Here is a 16,006-nt window from a genome sequence, read left to right on the forward strand (position 1 = left end):
GCATTCATAGCCTGCATTCAATAGCACCTTCCACAATTAATACTGTGCCATAAAACATAGCTTTAGTAGAATGCATAATGTGAGTAGATTGTAACCTACATTTTTGTCTTCATCATCATTTTTATTTCTGAACACATGTCCTTCCTCCTTAGTGAACCACCCCTGGTAACAAAGAATAAAAAGATAGAAAAAACCAAAGTTTAGTAAAATTAACTAAAGCTTTAGTTTATTCAGATACTGCATACAATAATTCCCTCCTCTTCAAACAAAGGACAAAGGTGCATTTCTTTTCTCTTCAAGTCATGATTTTTTAAAAAATTTGCATTATTGATGCATATGTGCCCTTTCTGGTTCTGATTACTCTGTTTTTACAACCATTCATAAGTTTTCCTGAGCTTCTCTGAATTCTTTATATTCATTTTTTCTTAGGGTACACAAATATTCCATTCCATTTATTATTTCACCAGTTGATAAACATCTACTTTGTTTTAAGTCTTTTGCTACTACAAAAGGGCTACTTCAAATATTTTGGTGCATTTATCATTCTTGATCTTTTGATTTGCTTAGCATTGAGATCTTGGGTCAAAAGGTAAGAATATTTTAACTACTATATTTACCTAATTCCGTATTGCTTTCAAGAATGGTTGAACCAATTCTCAGCTTTATCACTAATAGAGAAGGCCTTTTTATTTTTTTTTTTTGCAAGTCCCATATCCTAAGTCAATCGGGAGAACTCTGTGGACCTTTTCACCAAATAATATTTAAATTCGTGAAACAAAATGCATAGGGCCCCAGAGGAAATCAAAATTAGGTTAAAATATGGATGCTTTTAGTATCTTCTTCCAAAGATGAATATCAGCTGAAATAACATGTAAAGATAATGTAATAGCACTATGTGAATTCTAGTTGTTATTATTATTATCTTGGCTGTTTTTAGCTTAACTTTCCAGTTCTAAAGTTGGGGTAAATTGCTTTTATTCCAAGTCTCAGTTTACTTATATGTACAAATGGAATAATGACACACACAATTCCTCTTTCACAGAGTGATTGTGACGTTCCTGGGAGAGAAAACTAGATGTTCAAGTACTTGATACCTTCTTTCTATGACAGCTTTTTTTAGACCCACTTATGTTGGTATTTTAAGTGACTTGTGCTTGGTAAACCTAGTTACAGCAGGAAGCAGGAAATGTGCACTGGAACATACCATAAAAGTAATGAAGTCTGTGCAATGATTGCTACTCACTAGCTCCTTTCTATGCTGCCGTGGTTGGGATTTCTGGCTCTTAATGAGAATGATGGAGTTGGCGGGCGTACAAAATGGGAATTAGAATCATATACATCTGGCACATGACTCTCTTAAAAAGATGGTTATAGAGGGATGTGTGCTGAGGTGATCCAGGACATTAAAAAAGCTTAGAAGCTCTTGGGATCCTGAGCTGAAAGAGACCTTAGAGGTCAATCAATCAACAAACATTTATTAAGCATTTACTATGTACTGGCAATGGCAAAAATGAGACCTCTGCCCAAAAGAAGCTTATGTTTTCATGCAGCAGGAAAACATATTCATGAATATGTAAACAGAGGCTGCAATTTATGCAAAATAAGTACTAGGTGTTTGGGAGGGAGAGTGCAAGCAGGCAGGATGCAGTGGAGAGAGCACTGTTTCTGACATTTAAGGACTTGGTTTTGAATCCTGTCTGAACATATACCAGCTGAGTGACCTTGTTCAAACACTTCATCTTCCTGGGTCTCAGTTTATAAAATGAAGGGGTTTGACAAGATGATCTTTAAGCTCTACAGGTTTTCTCTGGCTTTAATGACTGTGAAAAAGAAATTTCCCAATGAGGAAGAATCATCTGTCCCATCCTCCCCCTCATTTTACAATTAAGAAAGGGAACTTACCTGCCCAAGATGGAAGAGCACTCAGATTTCAGCTCAAAATCTTCCTTTCTTTTCTTTCATCCTCTATCATATAACCTGAGTTCAAGAATCTTAAAATGCTTTGTTTAGTCATGAGAAAGAATTTTGAGGCAATCCACATTTAGAAAGGGGATAATAGTGGATCCTGAGTTCCTACTTTGACACAAAATAGCTGTTTAACTCTGGCCAAGTCGCTTAGCCTCTCATTTCCCCAGGAGACACTCTTGAGATGGTAAGTTGTGGAGCAGGTACTGAGATGAATCGGTATGGAGAGTTTCCTCATCTCGGAGCTCCCGTACTAATTAAATCTTAGATCTGGACAGATTTTTGTTTTAAAAAGTTAAATGTTTTCCACTTAATGAGCATTTACTTTTTCTCTCTCCAGTTTTTATTTCCTGTTCCTCCAAACTGAGCAATTAAAATAAAAGCAAAATAAAACGCTCAAAACACATTTAATAGTCAAGTAAAACAAATTCCAATATTGATCATGTCTGAATATGTCATTCTATTTTTATTTCTAATTTCTCTCTCCCAGGAGGTGCATACCACATTTCTTTTTTTGGGTGGGGGGATAATTTGTAGTTGCTCAGTGTATTATTGCTAATTAGAGTTCTAATGTCTCTCAAAGTTGTTTTGTTTTTATTTATTACAATGTTGTGATATGTGTATAAATCATTCTTCTCTTTCTGCCCATTTCTCTCCATATCAGTTCCTAAGATCTTTCCACTTTCCTCTGAAACTGCCCATTTCATCATTTCTTATGACACAATAATATTCTATTACATTCATATGCTCTGATTCATTTATCAGTTCCCCAATAGGTGGATACTCCTTCACTTTAAAGGATTTTTTCTACTAAAAAAACCCCAGAAGCACATACATTTTAAAGGTAACATTTGAGTGATTCATATTATAGAGATTATTTTAGCTGTGAGAAGTAATTATAAGATTATAGGATTTAATGTTAGAAAGGACTTTAAAGCACAGGATGTCAGCCCTGGGAAGTGGCTTAGAACAAAGAATTCCAGAGCAGAAAGCTGTCATAGGCTAGAGGGCTAGAGGATGTCAGAACTATATGGAGATGGATATAAAATATATAATATCTTATATACATATATAAGATATTATATATATACATATATATATATATATATATATATATATATATAATATAAAATGGATATAGTCCAGGCATCGCAATTTACAGACGAGAAAACTGAGGTGTCAGTAAAGCATGACATTTGTCCAAGACCCATCTAATCATATAATCTTATTTACCAGTCCATTTCCTATATAATCTTTCAATTTCTCAATCAATATTTCTTCCATGCACATCTTCATCACTGCCGCTTAAAGAGTTTTTTTAAGTCATACCACCAATTTTTCATCTTTCTTGATCAATCCAAGATCTTATTAGTAATACTAATTAGACTGATATTATTCCTTATTCAATCCTATTTTTTAAGTCCTTCCTTTTCTATTCCTGTCTCTTTTCTATTGGACATCTCCCTCATCCACCAAGATCTAATTAAAACCTTCATTCAAATCTTCCATGGAGAATTCCTTGGCCAGGGCATCCTTCCTCTCAATAATGCATTTCTGAAGCTTCAGTTATAACCTGCCACACATAATTTAACTCACGACAATATGGTGTTTCTAATGACTTACTATGGCTAACCATATCTCTTCAATTTGATTATAAACCACCTTTGGTTATGTACCATTTTCGTAGGGCTGAGTGCATAGTAGGTATTCAGCAGGCACTTTCTCTATTCCCGAGACTTTCTACTTATGAAAAGATATGGGGAGATATTAATCTTTATTGAGAAATTTCTTGCCCATTCTCTAGATACTTGTCAAATTGCTCCTTTTTGCTTATTAATAAACCATGCTCCCTTTCTCCACATATGATTTTAATAGGTTCCCTATCAGTTTCTTCATCAGAAAAAAAACCTCTTTATAAACACTCCGACTATCTACCTGAGGTTTAGATGAGATTACAGTTGTGAAAGCACTAGAAGAACTGAAATATTTGATGTTAGGGTTGAATCTCCCTCCTGTATGCTTCTATAGTTCTACTACTACTACTTGGGAATTTTTGATGGATCTGCTATTTGATCATTATGTATATTAGATAAAATAAAACAAAATGAACTTGGGCACCATATCCCAGAGTTAAGGAGGAGACTGTTCTGCTATCTTTTGCCTTGGTCCATACATTGGGAGTATTATGTTCTCCCAATGTGGTTCAGTTCTATGAATTGCAATTCAAAAAGAATGTTGACAAATTGATAAGTATCCAAAGAAAGGAACTGAGAATGGACAGAGCTTTAAGTCCATGAAAACTGGTTAAAGGAACTGGGAATAAAGTGTAGCCTGAAGAAAACTACTCTGTGTGAGTCAGTCAGTCTCTCTCTCTCTCTCTCTCTCTCTCTCTCTCTCTCTGTATGTGTATGTAGAAGATAGGATATGATAACTATCTTCAAGTAGTTGAAATTCTGTTGTGAGCAAATGAGCAGATTGGTTGTGTTGGGCTCCAGAGGGTAGAACCAGATAAAATGTACAGAAGTCACAAAAGAACTGATTTAGGCTGAATGTCAGGGGACAATTTCCAACAATTCCACTTGTCAAAAAGTGGGATGGTCTTCATTCAGAAGCAATATATTCCTTTCCTTGAATTTCTCTGAGCAGAAGCTAAGTGACCATTTCTCTGGCATGTTGCCATGAAGATTCCTCTGAGGATCCTGGATTGGTTAACATGACTACTGAATTTCCTTCCAAATCTTAAATTTGGTGATGTAATGACCCCATCTGCTCAGATTGTTTTTTTTTGCATCCATGAATATTCCACATTCAAGTGTTTTGATCTTAACTGTATTTTCCCATAAGCCCCCCCCCATAATCTACTGAAAAGAATTCTTTTTTCTTCAGTAAAACAAGTATTAACTATCTACTATGTGTTAGGCAGCTGGCACATGAGATAAGTAGTTGGAGATATTGATATAAAAGTGAGACAGATCCTACTCTCAAGGAGCATATCTTTTGTCTGGCTCACTGAAGCCCTAGTGACTATAGGAAGGACTCAAATTCTTATTGATTTTTCAGATGTTCTAAGGGCTTTCCCCACATGATTCTGGGGAGGAGATGAGGTGGGCAGTATGTGTATTTTCTTCATTGCACAGATAAGGAATCTAAACCTGAGTGAGGTTAAAAGTAACCTGGAGAGTTGGTGCCTTAGTTTGTATTTGAACCAAATTTCTTCTTTTTATAGGTCAAGTACCCTTTTCATCAAATTACACTGTCCTTCAGCTTGGTCCAGTGGACAAACGATATTGATGTTTGAAAGATCTTTTGGTCTCAGTGATATAAATATTCCCCTCACCTGGGTGTACTATGTCTCTTTGCTCTTTAGAAGGTAGTCTTTGTGAGTTGTTATGAATGAACAGAAAACCCTACATTTATTGAACCCTCTGTACTTAGTTGTATGAAATGTACCCCTGGAGTTTATATAGTTCAATGATAATGACATCTGTGATGGTGATAGTGGTACTACATCACCTCAGACTTGCAAATGAGAAAATTGAGGTTCAGAGAAAGAAAATTCAATTTCCAAAGTCACACTGTGATTTCTTATCCTAAGATAATTGTTCTTTATTCTTTATATATCAGTCAATTCCTCATATTTTGTTTTATTCCCTTCTCTCCTTTCCCTTTATGTCTTTCCCCTCATCTTTCTTCTTCCTGTATCTTTTCCCCTTTACCATTTTCCTTTTCTCTCTCCCCCCTTCCAAACTCCCTCTTTTCCTTTTCCATTTCTCCTTCTCATTCTCTCCATCTTTCTCCAGGTAGTAAAAAAAGGCTAGATTTAGAGACCAGATAATTCCAACTTCACCATTCATACCCTCTGAGACAAAAAGCCCTTCCCATATCTGAAATTCAATTTCCTTATCTATAAAATAAAGCTATTGAAGTGCAGCATCCTAAAGTCTCCTTTCACATCTGAATCCCAAAGAGTTCTCCAAGGAGCGATGGGGGATGCTGAACAATGCAGAGAACGAGTGGGACAGTCTCTGCACGACTGGGAAGACTTTAGAACGACAGACTGATGGTTCGGGCTCTGCCTGCCTCAAAACTGGCTTCAAACACTTGTTGACTGGTTAATTACATGCCGAGGATTTGGTCTTTGTAAGATGCTTCCCCATTACAGCCACTAGGTGAAATGATCTTCCATTTGCCAGCCTGGGATTTCCAGCCAATTAAAATAAGTGTGGTTTTTGTCCTTACACACACACCCAGGAGTCTCCTCTTCCCTCCCTCCTCCCACAAACACCCTCCTTCCTCCACACTGGTTCACAGCATCTAAGATCAAAGGAAATATTGTTAAAACTGGAGATAAAAAAGCAGCTGGGCTGCCTTTGATGTCAGCCAGCACTGGGCAATCTGGGCCCCTTCCTACCTTTGCTTCTGGTGCAATTTTCAGGCATACGATCGTGTGTGGGTAATTGTTTCTCCCTCCCAAATGCCACTATTATTTTTTGTGAAGCTATAAATTTTCATTTGACTAAATAAACCTTTTCTTGATGCCCCCAGCTGATGCCAGGGCCGGAACTGAAGGCGGTTTTCTGCCGTGGCTCTATGTTTGTAGGGAAACAGAGCCCAAGAAGGCAGGGGGTCCTCCCAATGGGCCATTATATGTGAGAGGCCCCCTCCTCTGGAACCCCTGCCTTTTATCGAGACAGCGTCATTTCAACTTCATAAATACTGAAAGGGCGACTGCTGGGCAATGAGAATATCCATCTCGTTCACCTTGGAAATGAAGGCAGCTGCTTGGCTGCTGATGGCTCCCTTTGTCTGAAGGAACCAATATCATTCTAACTGCTTTGCAGGAAGCCAAGTCAGAACTTAAAGGATTCCATTATATTTCTTTCCCCTCCCCCATTATGCTTTCATTTACAAGGGGAAAGGGTTCTTCAGCCTCTGTTCCCTAATTCTCTCCTCCAGAGAGGCTTCCTCCTTCACAATAACATAGCTGAGTCAGAAGAGCCGAGTTCAAGTTCAAAGTCCAAAGTTCATTATTATCCCCTTGAATTGTCTGCCAGTTCCTTAATCTCTCTGAGCCTCAACTTGTTTAACTTTTAAATGGGCATTCCAATACTTTTACTACTTGCCATCCCAGAGTGAAGGAAGTATATGATAAATCTTTGAATCCCTAGAGAAATGTGGGGTTTTCATTCACCCCATTGACACTACCCCAAAGGAATCCTTCCTTCTCAGAACAGTTCACCTCTCTTCCTCTTCCATGGAATTCCTTAAATGTCATCTCGTTGGATTCTCAAAGCTGGGACAGATTTTATTGTTATCAGGGAGGTGATTGGAGGAGCTCAGAGAGATTTAAGGACTCGTACAAGATCATCCAACCTGATCATGGGAGAGATAGTGCTCAGAGGTCATTCATTCCAACCCCCTCACTTTACAGATCAGGAAACTGGGGCTCAGAGATATTCAGGATAACATGAGGCAGGATCGTGATCTGATTATGCATTTATTGCTCTTGCTAATATCATGGCTGCTTCTTGAGGCTCTCATTTTATTAACTTTCTTTGAATTCATCTATGCACTTATATAGTCTAACTTGTATTGTGCTTGTTTGGGTAGGACTTAGTTTATCTCCCAACTAGAACATAAGTTCCTTGAGGGATTATGTTTTATTTATGTTGGTACCTGCCCCAGTCCTCTCCAAACAGGACTTTGTACTCAGTGGACATTTAATGACTGTATGGGTCACTTGAGTCATTTACATTCAATGTTTGGATAGATGGTTGATGGACATGAGAGGGACATGATTTGATCTCAGCTTCTATGTCATCCTCCCCTCTCATTGCTGTACCCTTTTTCCAATTTTCAGGTTTTCTCTCTCCTCTAATGCCTTCATACTGCACCCGACTGCCCAATCCCTTCACTGCAACATTCAACTCTACATTATCTTTTCTTCCCTTAGACCTGTCCCTCTTATGGTTACATCCATTAAAAAAATTATTTATTTTCTAAGTTGCTTGGTTCACTCTTTCTTACTCTGCCAATTCTGAAATTAGAGGAGGGTCTTGGCTTTCCCTGCCCAAGAAACAAGACTTAGAGGTGAGTTTCATCACATAAATCAAATTTGGGATTATTTCTGCTAAAAGGAGATTACCCTGATGATGTCAGTGTTGGTTAGTGAATCTCTACAGCAGGGCTATCTTTTCTTAACCACAAAGATGAAAAACAATGCTACTCTAAGCTAGTGACTGAACTCTCAGGACCATGGACAGAACACATGAAAGTAGCAATAATCAATCAGTCAGGTGGGTAGATGGGACAATGGGGGAATTAGACTTGGAAACAGAAGGAGCTCAGATTATGGGTAAATAATTTAACCTCTTTGAGACTTTGAGTCTGGAAAATGGGCATCAAGTTCACAGATTTGTTGTGAGATTCGATGTTTACAATGCTTTACAAATTCTGTGCTATTGGGTCAATGTCAGCTATTGGTAATAATATTGTGATTAATCCTTGAGTTATCATTTAGTAGTAGGGATAAGGCCAGAGGTCATCTCTTCCTTGGTTTGTCCCTAAGGCCAGTTCTGAGGGGGAGATTTCAGAGCTAGCATAGTTCTTTTTTAAAAAATTGTTGACAATTTGGTGATTTTCAGGAAGCATTCATTAGGAGCTTTCCGACTGGACATTTGATGCTGAGACTGCGGCTTAACGAGTCACATTCAGCAGCTCTGCTCAAAGGGCTTGCTAATGAATTCCTGCTTCAGACCCCCTGTTTGTAACAGGACGTAATGAGAGTGATGATGCCGCCGCATGCAGAGTAGCCTTGGAAAATAATGCCTTATCTTGGTTTAATTAAAAACATTTTAATACATCTCTGAAAATACCAAGCAACAGGCAAAAAAGGAAATGGGGGAGGGTCAGAGATGTGCTGGAAGGCATCTTTCCACCTTACTATCAAGGGAAATTGGAAGGATTTCTATTTAAAGGGCACTGATTCTAACTGTATTTTATAATAAAACCGTATTCCATTGGTGCTGCATTCTCATTAACGCAGGCTTCTCTATTTGGAAAATGGAAGGGTAGTTGAAATTATCCCTCAGTGTGTAGCTTACTCATTCCATGACTCTATGTTCTACTTACTAAGGATTTATAGACAAAACCAAAAACAATCTCTGTCATCAAAGAGCTTATAATCTACTAGAAAGGTATAGCTAGCTTTTAAATAAGTAAGTTTCTACCTAATTAGAGCAGGCAGGATAGAATGTTGACAGCTGAGGAGAACAGGAAAGACTCCCATAGGAAAGGAAATCTAGAGATTCTGAGAAACAGAGGGGAGTAAGGAGGCTGTTCTAGAAATAGGGGATTGTCAATTTAGTGGTGTAAAGGGAAAAGATGGTGAGGGGGGCTAAGGATATCATTTTAGAGACATTGCTTGCATAAATGTGAGTTATTGTTATGATTAATATTGCTCATTGAAAATTTCTGGCTTATCTTGTGACTACAAGATCAGGACACACTGGAGACAGAGTATTTAATGTTGCCTGTCTGTCCAAGTAAATAATCAGGGTCGAAAACAGGCAGAGAACTGAGGAGATCCTCCCTACGAGTTCTGTTGATCGCAACTTTCCTTTGCCCCTTCACATACCACTGGGATACTCGTCCTCCACTCTGGCCCTAGGATTGAAATGAATACAAAGCTAAGGGAGGAGATACTGTATGAGCTCAGGACAAGGGAGGGAGTCTTGATTTCTCCCCATGGAGACACCAAAATAGCCTCTGCCTTGGCTAAAGGGACAGGACCTGAGAGAGAACTGATGAAATTTGAACCTGCAGGGGAAAGTAAACCATCATATAACACAACATTGGGACATTCTTAAGCAAGATCAGGAAGATTTTAGAGCTGGATGAGGTGCCCTGAGACAGTGTGCTGGTCTCCAAGAAAGAAAACTTGGATTTGAATCCAGTCTCAAGTACATATTAGCTATATGACTATGTCAAGCCTAATATTTTCTATCAAAACTTTCAAATTATAAATGGGATCATTTGTGAAGTTCCTTCTAAAGAAGAAAGCAATGATCAGGAGTAATCATATAGAAGAGAGAGAGATGGATGAATAAATAGATAAACAGACACACAGGAAGACAAACATTTATTAGTTATTTACTTAGATCCCAGACACTGGACTTAATTCCAGAGATACAAATACAAGTTTAAAAAGAAATAGCTGCCATCCTCATGGAATTTTTATTTTAAGTAAGGAATACAATACATAAAGGGAGCTGTGAAAGGTTCCCATGTTGGGGCAAGGTAGATTCACCTAGAGAATTGGGAGGAGAGAGAGAACAGAATGGGTATAGAACATCCACTTCCTGAAATAGTGATTTTTGGGCAAGGGGAGAGACCTAAAAGTCAGAGGCATCCTTAGGGTGAGGAGGAAAGAAGAGTTGGATGTGTTCTGTTTGATTCAAAAGGAAAGACGAGAAAAAAATGAAAGAAATTTCAAAAAAGGCAAATAGGTCCAAGCCTCTATCGTCAGTGGAATGGGCTGCTTTAGGGCAAGCTTTTTTATGTGGGGTCCACACATAGATCTCAGGGGGGTATCATGACCTTGGATGAGAGAAAATAACATATTCATTTCAGCATAATTTTTTTTATGTCTGTGTCCTATTTTATAAACTAAAATGTATATCTTTCTGAAAAGGCATCTTTAAGCTTCACTAGGCTGCCAGAGGGCTCCACGATACAACAAAAGTGAAGAGTCCCAGGTATGGAGATGAGTTTCCCTCTCTTGGAAGTCTTCAAATAGAGGCTGCATGACTGCCAGTCCTGTATATCCTGGTAGTTATTCTTTACAAGTAGGCTCATTCTAATATTTCTGTCAAAAAAACCCCAAATGGGTCATGGGTACAACTTATAAACAACCTAGGAACAGCAACAGGGATTAGATAATATGCCCACTAAAGTCCTGCACAATTCTCATAATAGTAATGACATTTATACAGAGCTGTAAGATTTCTAAAGTGATTTACAAATATCATCTCATTTAATCATCATCATAACTCAAAGGAAGTAGGTGCTATTATTATCCCCACTTAACAGATGAGGAAATTTTGCTTACCCCAAAGCAGGCAAAACCAAAGTGACCGGTACAGTGACACAGGTTTGAGGTAAGATTTGAACTTGAGTCTTCCTGGAGGTCTAGTGAGCTATTGAACCTCCCAGAAGCTTTTCAATATGGATTCATCAGCACATCATGCCAGATTAGTTATGTTTCCTTTTAACAGATTGCCTAGATTGGTAGAGCACAGAAATGGCATTTACATAGTAATGTGGCTTTTAAAATTTTTATTTTAGTGAAAAAATATGGATAAAATATAATCTGGGCAATAGTGCATTTCAATGAATTAAAGACATTAACTAATTAGACCCAAAGAGTTAATTGTTCATTAGTTAATAATGAATGACTTGATGTTACTTTGGAAGGAGATTCTTTGTGGAGTAGCCAAGACCTACAACTGGTAAACATTTGAATCATGTACTTGGAGAAAGCCACAGATTGCATCCTTGTAGAATTTGCAGGTGATATAAAGTTTGTAAAGAGAGTGAACCCATTAGAAGACATTTAGGATTTCCTTTGGCTTTGCCATGTACACCACATGGAAGGAGGTGAAATAGGAAGAAATTTCAAGTCTTACATTTGGTATTTGGTTTTTCCAAAATCAACTTCGATTGAAAAATGGGAGAGTCATGTGAATGGGCAACAATATCTGAAAAACAGCTAAAAAATAGCTCAATTTGAAATCAGTAGGATGATACAACAGCCCAACCCCCCTCACTCTTGAATACTTAGACCACCTACCACATTAAGAGATACTCAGAGGACGGAATTGAGGGATCCAGTGATCCTGTTCTGTTCAGGTTCCAACCGAAGCACTCCTACAGATGCCTTACACATCTGTACACTTGTTCTTTTGTTCGCTTGTATGCTTGTTTGCTTGTTTGCTTGTATGCCTGTATGCTTGTATGCTTGTACTCACGCCCGGGTTGATGATTTGTTACAGGTTGTGCCGGGGGTGGGGGGGATATAAACACATAGTCTATTGAAGTTAATAGTAATATAATAATAATATGTCCACATTAACTTCTAGGAAGGAAGGCATTCCACTTTGACATACCTTTACTTGGAAGGAAGTTGTCCCTAACATCAAATTTTGACTCTATTTACCGCTTTGCAACTTGCATCTATTTCTTCTGGTCCTGCTTTTTAGGGCCCTATATGATAAACTTCAATACCAAAAACCAGTCCTTTTCTGTGCTCCCTTGCACAGTTTTTTCTTCTCTAGTCTAAGCATGTCCAGGTCTGTCATGTGGTCCTCGCAAAGTTTGGACTTCAGCACCCTGATTTCTTTCTTCTGGACTGTCCCCAGTCGATTAATGTCATTCCAGAAAATATGGCAGCCGCAGGAAGAGCACGCAGAATAAAAAAAAAAATGATTATCATTATTTTGTATATATCTATTGCAGAGGCTCTTTATAATGGCTAGGGAATGGAGGAGTGCTTTTGCCTTTTGGGTATATTTATTTTCATTTATGGCTGAGAGAGGGAAAAATATTTATGTGTGTGGATGTGTAATAGATACACTTATACACATTTATAGATACATCTCTCTTCTCTGTCTCCCTCTTTCTCTGTCTCTTTGTCTCCCTCTTCAAGAGAAAAAAGATATATCTATAGATGTGTATATATGTATATATATAATATTTCATATATTCTCTCTCCCTTCTTCCCTCCTTCTTTCCCTCTTCTTCTCTTTCCCTCCATCTTTCTCTCTTTATTCCCCTCTCCCTTCCTTTTTTTTCTCTTCCTTTCTCTCCTTTCTTCCCTCTCTCTCTTCACCTTCATCCCTCCCTCTGTCTTTCCCTCTCCCTCTTTTTCTCCATCCTTCCCTCCTCATATATGCCAGGACTGAATACAATACTCTGTGTACAGACTGCCTAGGGCATAACTCTGGCTGTCGTCTCTCTAATCCTCAGACAATATTCCAGTCTTTAATATTTTGTATCTTAAATTCCCTTGTCTCGATTGTTTCCCAAAGGAATAGGGAGAGGGGAATTTTTAATATAAGGAAATGAATTTCCAGCAGTAGAAATCCAGTCATGGAGGGAGATATTTGAGGGTGGGGCTTCTGAGTGCATTTGAAACTACAGCTGTCCGTTTACCCTTGTATCATATATGTGTCCCCTCCTAAATGAAGGGGAGATGGCACAGGATTTCTATAGAAACACTGACTATTAGAACTCAAAAGGACCTCTGTGACCGCACGGTCTAACTTGCTCTTTCTTAGATGAGGAAACTGAAACCTAGAGAGAAGTGACCTGTCCAAGGTCACCTAGTCCATGGGAGTGCATTTCCATAAGGGTTTTCTGCTTTCAAGTCCTAAATTGTTGGGAAAACAGTCTTAGTGTTTATTTGTCTTATAGATTCCCTTTGAATTATCTGTGCTCCTCTCCCTGCCATTAACCCCAGTGTAGCATCATGAACAGCAGGCATTAGCTTGGCAAGGTTACAGGATAAACTTGCTGCTTTTCAGGACATCTGCATCCATTAGAACCTTTCGTTTTTGTCCCTTGGGGATAATCTTCGGAAAACACATCTGTTATCTCTGGTGCTTACCTTGCTGGGATTATTCTCTTTTCCTGGGGAGGGGAAAATTGGTTAGAATGACTTAAGGTAAAGGTTTTTAAAATTTTGGAAGTCACAGAACCTTAACATCAGAACACAACAAAACAGAGCCTTGAGTAAAGTGATAATCAGGTATTAATATTTGTGGAGACATGCATGTGCATGTACACACATATATGTAGAGAAGCGCTGATAATTCTAGCCAGAATAAACCTCCAAAGGACGCGATGTGGTGAAAATCTGGGTTCCAACATGGCCTCAGTCACTCACTTTCAGTTGGCATTGGGAAAAATCCCCTTCCTGACCTTCCTCCCCTTGAGTCTCTGCCTCTATAGGGAAGGAAGGAATTAAACTGGCTGAGATTTCTGAATTCCTTATTTATCCCAACCCAGCACCATTTTTCCTACTCCTTTTCCTATATCCCAAGTGGTCATAAAATGTGGCTAATGTTGTTGCCTATTAAGGACATGTGTGCTAATAACGGCGACCGCATTTGTATAAATAATAATAATGCAACTATTATAGCAGTGATATCGGGCATGGCTCCTTGCTGTGGTTTTAATCAAATTTCTCTTGCTCCATGGTGTTCCTAACCTCAAACTGAGTAAAAAAAGGAGAAAAAGTCACACCTTTTTTGCCAATAGGTGGCAACACTTTTACCCTTTCTTGGTTGGTTTTTAATTGCATGCACATGGGAATGAATGTGCTGTTGCTAGGTGAAAATGAGAGTGTCATTTGGAGGGAGAAAGAGATAAATAAATGGGATTCAACAGAAACAAGAATCCCATAATGATGATAAGACACTGTGTAGTGGACAGAGGAAGCTTTTAAGTCTGATAGTCTCTTAAGAATAATAAAAAATAAAAATAATAGCTGGTACCAAGATTGGGAATTTGCAAGGAGTTTGACATGACTTTCCTGATTTGAACCTCACAAAACCATGCGAGGTTGATGGTATGGTTATACCTGTTTAAAGATGGGGAAACTGAGGCTAATGGGCTGAAGTTACTTGTCTAGAGTCACACAGCTAGTCAGTGTCTGGGGCAGGATTTGCATTTATATCTTCCTGAGTCCAATCCAATATTCTCATCCACTAGCTGCCTTGTAATAGGAATAAGAATAGCTTCATTATGAGGAAAAGGAGAGAAAGCATTTATAATGTTCCAGACACTGTGCTAAGTGCTTTCTACAAATATCTCATTTGATCCTTGAGACAACCATGAAAAATAGGTGAAAAAAATTATCACCAGTTTACAGCTGAGGAAACAGAGGTATAGAGAGTTTAAGCCATTTGCCAAGGTCATACAGCTAGTAAGTGTGGGATATGGTATTTGAACTTAGAACTTCCTGGCTCTAGGCTATTTTATTTTATTTTTATTTGTTTATTTGTCAACTGTCCCTGTATTTGGTCCAATTCTTCTTTTCATTTTTTCTTTTTTCTTTTCTTTTCTTTCTTTTCTTTTTTTTCTTTTCTTCTTTTCTTTTCTTTCTTTCTTTCTTTCTTTCTTTCTTTCTTTCTTTCTTTCTTTCTTTCTTTCTTTCTTTCTTTCTTTCTTTCTTTCCTTCTTTCCTTCCTTCCTTCTTTCTTTCTTTCTTTCTTTCTTTCTTTCTTTCTTTCTTTCTTTCTTTCTTTCTTTCTTTCTTTCTCTCTTTCTTTTGCTGAGGCAATTGGGGCTAACACAATTGTGTGACTTGCCCAGGGTCACACATCTAGGAAGTATTGAGTGTCTCAGGTCAGATTTAAACTCAAGCTTTTCTGACTTCAGGGCTGGTGTTCCATCCACTGCACCACTTAGCTGCCCCTTTGGTCCAGTTCTTATGCAAATCTCTCTACAGCATCTTTCCAAGTGCTTAGTCAAAGTTTTCTTAAACTCTTCCAGGGATTCCATGTGTCATGAGGCTGCTCATTTAATTTTATTTCTGGTCAACTCTGATTGTGAAGAAGTTGTTTTGAGCTGCCATCTGCTGCCCCTTTCCTCTAACCCACTGGTCCTGGTTCTGTTTATTGGAGCTAGACAGAACAAACGTTTTACAAAACAAACAAAAACCCTCCTTTTTTTTTTTCTTTAACATCTTTTGTGTCTCTAGTGGATCATTTCCTCTCTCCCTCTTTCTCTCCCAAGTCATGAGCTTCCATAAATACATAAATGCTTAGGATGCTGTAGCTTAGATAAGACAGGGGCCCTGATCTCATGGAGATTACACGTTAGTATGAGGGTTTGTCAGGTAGCTCTGCTGCATAAGGAAAAGTGATGAAGGCCCTCAATAGGCAATAATTTATATTTCCACAATGTTCTGAAGTTTGCAAAGTGCTTTTTTCATATTAGCCCTGAGAGGTGGGTGGTGTGGGTATTATTGTTCTCATTT

The sequence above is a fragment of the Sarcophilus harrisii genome, chromosome 4, assembly GCF_902635505.1.
Source record: "Sarcophilus harrisii chromosome 4, mSarHar1.11, whole genome shotgun sequence".
Lineage (NCBI taxonomy): Eukaryota > Metazoa > Chordata > Mammalia > Dasyuromorphia > Dasyuridae > Sarcophilus > Sarcophilus harrisii.